Genomic DNA, 6,193 nt, shown 5'->3' on the forward strand with positions numbered 1-6,193 from the left:
TATTAAATTGGGGGTTTAATTCACGTAAAAGGGACCCCGGGGGAAAGTTTAAAAAAATAGAATGTGTAAAATTCGCATATTATTTTCAGACACCGAGCGGCGATTTTACGCGAAACGAGGAAGGTTTCCCGTCCCCGGGACCTCCGGTTTCTTTCGAGCTCTCAGCACGGACAACGAAAACCCGGGAGCAGTTTACGCTGAACCATTGATTTTTTGGGGGGGTGCCTGGAACCCGACCCGACGGCCCCCGCGTAAAACAGGAAAAAGAGCAGGTCGCGAGGACATAAACATCGATGGTCCGGGTTCGTGAAATTGGTAAAAGAAACGAAGCTGTTTTGTGGAGTGTTTTAAAACCCGTGATGTTACCAGTATTTAAATATTTTGCAATTCGAAATTTACAAAAGCTCATTTTAATAAAATGGGGTTTTTACTATTTGTCTTTGTTTACAGTATATAAAGTATTTTGGGCAACTTTTAAGACCTCAACCATCCCTCTCAGGAAAGGAAATTTTTAACCAAAGTTTTTCCCAAGGGTTCAAAACTACCCCCCTGGGGATCAACGTTTTTGGACGGGCTCGAAAGAAACAGAGAAATGGGACAGTTAAAAAACCCAATATAGAAAAACAATTTTTTAAAGGGATAATAAATTTTATGATCTGCTTTGAGTGAATAAAATTAATTTTTAATAATCGTTTAACGTAATTTTGTTTTACTTTTGGTTATGGCCCCCCAATTTTAGATTATATGGTGCTTTTTACACAAATTATGGTCGGGCAACGAAACCGTGCGACGATGGGTTTTAAACCCAATTCCCCTCAATTTGGAGAGATTACTAAGACATAAGACTAAAGGGTTTTCCCCAAAAATCCGGGTTTTTCGTTAAAAAATCGGTTAACCTTTGCCGTTTCTCGAGTGCAAAAAAAATTCTTTTGTTTTTCATTAAATATAACAATTTTTCCCTTTTTAAAATTTCCCTTTTCTTTTCATTGCAACCAAAAAGCGATTTTTTTTCAACAATATTACTGAGAAAAAAGCTAAAAAGATAAACTACTATGACTCTTTGATTTTTTTATAAATGCCCCCATAACCCCTATTTTTTCTTATCTCTCATTTTTTTTGCGATAATTTCCCCCTTTAATACTTCCAGGATCTTTTTTAAGCTACCCCCCGTTTAAACATGCGGATCAAAGCACCTCTGGCAGAAGCTCGGCTATGACCAGAATTTCTTAGAGAGTTTTAATATTATTTAGCAAGTCCCTGTTTCCCGGGAGAAAAATTCATGTAATACGGGTGTATTTTAAAACCCTTTTTTTTAAAATATTTAAATTTTTTCCTTATATCTGATTTTTTTGTTCTTTTTTTTTGAGGGCCCCGACGAGCCAAAGAAAATTGGTGAAAAATTCGTTTTTAGTCGAACTCTCGGATGGTCCAGAAAGCTGAACAAAAAATTTTTCCCCTTTAACCCACGGGAATCGCCTTGCGAATATAAAACATCCCGGGAGAGATAAAAATTTCCCTTCGAATTAAAAGGTTTGTCCCCGTCGCGGAAACGCCCGTTTACGGAGGACGGCGTAGAGCCACGCGAAGCCAGCCCCGCTATGTTGTAGCTTTGAGGTGCCGCTTAAAAATCCGCAATAAAATTAATGCTAGAATTACTTCTTATATATGTAATATTTTTACTAAAATTGACATCAACAACATGTTATCAGATTGATCGTCACACATCCATTTTATATCTCTTGTTATCAAAATACGAGTAATAATAGTAATGATTCATTTGTTGTTCATGTTGTCAATATATCTTTTTACTAAAAGTATAAAACAAAGAAACCGAACGAGTATTTGATTTGCCTAATGCCCAGTTAAATGTATCTTATTTTCCTATCTTAAATTTAAATTTTAACAACTATCAAAATAGGTCTCAAGCGTGTACGTACGCGATCAGATACTGTGGGAGGAACGGAACGACGAAAAAGCGAATTCGACTAGGTGGAAGAGGCTCGGAGAAGAATCGGAAAAACCCCGCTGAACTCGAGGCGCAGTTGGTAATTTGCTTCGCCGAACTTGGTTCTACGTGTCGCGCATAAAGGCCAACAAAAACCCAGTGCAGAATTCCTATACCTTCTTTTTGTCCATTTAATTTTAGCGTTTCCCAATGGGTGGAGGCGGTGGATGCATTGCAGCAGGTCTTGAATCTCATTAATAACTATAAATACATTATTATATATAGTTTATGCAATTATTCTATTTACATTTGTTAGCTATTATATTAAAATCTATATATTTTTAAATTAAAATAAGGGAAAATTACATTATTAATTTGTATTTTCCAGGGCGGACAGCCACCAGGACAGCTACCATTGTCGATGTACGAAATTTCAAGTTGGGGCACCGCTTGTCGGACGTTTTCTGCAAAAGGATATGGCAGCTATTTGTTGAGATCTGGACGCGACGAAAGCTTCTGCTAGGTGATCTTCATCTAACACTGCTTGGTCTAACTCCGCCATTTTTAAAACAAGTGATGACTTTTATCTCGTGGAATCGACAGCATGGACACTACTTTAAAGAGCACAAATCGCTCCCCAAAAGGGTCAAGCTCCGTTTTGGGGGAAGATTTTCTCCTTTTTTTATACGAGTTTTTGTATTCTTAATCTGTAATCTTCAAAAAATATAGATAGCAAAATTTTTAAAATTAAAATTTTTTATATGATTTTATAAAATTTTTCTTTTTGTTTAAATGCGGAGATTTTTGTAGTAAATTGGAAGGAAGTAAATGTTAGAATCTTGTTGTCGGGATGCGGTAACGCTCGTTTTTACGGGGCCAGTGCTTCAGATTGAGAAATCTTGGCTGCAATCTGATCAGTGGAGGATCTTGTTTGGGGCCCCCTTCTTAAAATTTAGGGCTATTTTTTTGTTCCCAGTGGGTCCTCTGGGGCGAGGCCTTGGGCCAAACCCGAAAGTTTTTTTGGGGGCCAAGATCCAAAAGTGTCAATACGCCGATTTTATTGAATTAAAAAGATTAAATCTCAAGTTCGAGAAATTAATTTAAAATTCAAATCAAATCGTATAAAAAAAAACAGAAGAAAACTGTTTTTATTTCTTTTTTCAAAAAATAAAATTACTAAATATTCTCTTAATTTAATTTTTTATATATATAAATTTGAAAAATTTTTTAAAAAAATAATTTTTTTTTCGCAGACAGAAAAGCCGACTGCCTTTCATCATAACGGCATGCTGGGGAAGTAAAAAACAGGTGTGGCGAGGGACTTGTATCGCGTTTCTGGTTCCTCCGACTACAGGCTACGCAAGTCGTTTGAGAGCAACTCGATGAAGCGGGAACCTGCTTTAAAAAATACGTTTTCCAATACTTTCCCAAGGAATATTTTTCGATTATACTTATCTTGAAAATTTAGGGCGATGTGCATTCGGTGACGGGGTGCTAAAGTTGTACCTGCGGAAAAAGCCGGGAAACGCTCTTCACCACGCTCTTTACCGGCGTTTTTTGGGGAAACCTTCCAAACGGTGTCTGCACGAGGCGCTGCTTTAAACCCCCGTTTCGACGGGCTACCTGCTGTCAATAAAACGGTGATCGTTTTCTACTACGCTCTCCTCCTGAAAAAACACAGGGGCAAACAAAAGTCCCGCACAACTTGGCCACAGTGTTTTTGGGCCCACGTTTCTACGACCCGGTACCCGTTTTCCCTAGCGATGCCAAAGTCGCGATCCGCTCGCCGCTGGGATGGGCGACGTGATGGCGCAAGCTGGGATTCCTATTGTTTCCGAGTTCTTGCAACAACAAACAAACAATCGCTCTAGTCGACAAACCTTTCGGTTCTTTGAAACCAAAATTTTGGGTTAACGTCCCTTTTAATTTGAAATTGGGAAAAATCAGAAAAAGCAGCAAATTTTTTGTTTTTACAAAACAGATGTCTAAAGACCCTGACGATGTCTAAAAAAGCCTAGTTTAACTTTTAATCTACTTGCAAATTTCAAAAATATAATATTTCTTTTTTTTATTTTTTTCAAATTTATCGTTAAAAATAAAACATAAATTTTTTTAGACAAAATTTAAAATAATTACTTGTCGTAAGAGTTTTATAAAATAATTTGTATATTCTTATAGAAAATGCACTTTTTTTAAAAAAATTAAAATTTTTATTTTTTGCATTAGATTATCTTGATTTTCTTTATTTTTTTCAAAAGTATACTTTTTTTTTATTTTGTTATTTTTTAAAATTTTTTAGAAAAATTAAGAGTTTTTTCCTTTTAAAAAAAACTATTTCTTTTCTTCAAACTCGTATTGATATTTAAATTTGTGCAGGGGGGCACAAATTCCATTTGGTTTTTCTTTTTAGACTTGTTTTGCCAACTTCTCTGCAATGCTCTAGAGACCAACATTATTAAACGAATAGCGGTTGGGGGAAATCCTCTACAAAAAACTTTTGTATTCCAATAGTGCAAGTAACATAGAGGCTGCTTTTATAAACGATTTTAAAAAGCGTAAAATAATAATAATAAAAATAATATAATAATATAAGTATTATTTTACACATAAACATATATATATTATACATCTTTTTACTTTAAAGTTCTAATATATTTCTTTTTTTTAAATTGTCCGAGGGGAAACGATGCGCTCGCAGCGATAAAATTGACGACCCTTTTGTGATAGAATTTTAAGAAAAAAATTGGTACAGAAATTTCGTAAAAAATTGCCCAAGAAGATATTTAGTTAAAAAAAGGGGGAAAATTGATTGAAAAGTTGTATTACCATTTTATTATTAAGATTCTTAAAAATTTATAAAGAAATTTTAAGGGGGAAGATTTTTAAGAGAATATAAGAAGTAAAAAGAACTAAAAATAAAAAAAAAAAATCTTTTTGTAAATTTAAAATAAAATTTTAAAACCTGAAATTTATGTCTGAATGAATCTCTTTCTGGGGCGTCGAGTCTAGGAAGTTAGTACTTTTCCAATGACGTGTGTTCCTAGCAGAAATTAAATCTTTTTAACGAGCCTTTTTACCCTTTCGGGGCAAGTAAGCTATCGCTCTAAATAATATGAATCTTGTACTTTGTTTTAAAATAGCGTTCATCTTGCAGAACTGCATTTCCCGGGGGAAGAAAAAAAGAAAAAAATTGTATGTGTATGGTTTTTTTTCCCATGGGGATCCCAAAATTCACAAATGATTTCCTCATGTGTGCAAAAATTGAGAACCTTTATACGTACTATTTTAAAAAAAATCGTCCATTCCAATTTATGGCTCGAAAATTTCTACCAAAAAATTTAATCAAAAACAAGTTCGAGTCTTCGCGCAAAAACTCCCCGATTTTATCTCGAAAAAATTGACTCCCCGAGAAGTAAATCCTCCTTATTCCGTCAAAGCGCATTTTTCGCGTAATTTTTTAACAAACAAAAATAATTTTTTTTTTTTTATTTGTCCAATTCAGCTTAAAAAAAGACTTAAGAGAAAAGGGCCTTCCCCGCGCGCTATAGAGGTTTCGAGAACATTTAAAAAAAAAACGTGATTTTTTAAGAAAGGAAAAAAAGTGAAAATGGGAAATAATAGATGTTTCGTTTGTTTTTTGGATTTATTTAATTAGAAAAAAAATTTAAAAAAATATTTTTTTTTTTTTTTTTTAATTCTGATCATTAAAATTAATTTTCTTGAAAAAAATAAACTTGTACGAAAAAAAAATTTATTTATTTATATATTCTTTGATTTTCCTTTTTTTTTTAATATTACTGTTTTTTGAATGGTTTTTTGGAACATTCTAACGATAAGAAATATACTGTTTGCATATAAAAAAAAAAAAATAAAAAAAACACGCGGGTTGGCTCAAATTAAAATAGAAATCGACTAGTGTATCGTGTATTTTTGCCAGACCTCGCGAAATTTTCAAAAATATAACGCAAAAAGCACAAAAAAGAAAACAAAAAGACCAGTCTGACTAAAAAAAGTGTTTGATAAAAACAAAGACGTTTAAGAAAAATTAAATTGTTTAACTCGAAGGTTAAAAAATTATTGTTCTCATGCGTGAAAAACCCATCGCTGTATGTTTTCTTGTTTTATGCGTGTATTATTACCTTTCCCCCTTTCCCTGTTGATTTACCGTAAAAAAAAATCTTAAATTAATTTTTATATCGTCGTCGTTTAAGGAAAGTCCCCCTTATTTTTTCATTTATCAAAGTGAAA

At 33.6% G+C, this 6,193-nt stretch overlaps 1 pseudogene; it reads left to right on the plus strand.

Annotated features, from left to right (window-relative positions):
* Positions 1–1,177: 1,177 nt before the first annotated feature.
* Positions 1,178–3,859, plus strand: LOC146724411 (active breakpoint cluster region-related protein-like; annotated as a pseudogene).
* The last annotated feature ends 2,334 nt before the right edge of the window (positions 3,860–6,193 follow it).

This window comes from Nylanderia fulva, unplaced genomic scaffold (assembly GCF_048542155.1).
Source record: "Nylanderia fulva isolate GAGA-0341 unplaced genomic scaffold, ASM4854215v1 Scaffold1338, whole genome shotgun sequence".
Taxonomy (NCBI): Eukaryota; Metazoa; Arthropoda; class Insecta; order Hymenoptera; family Formicidae; genus Nylanderia; species Nylanderia fulva.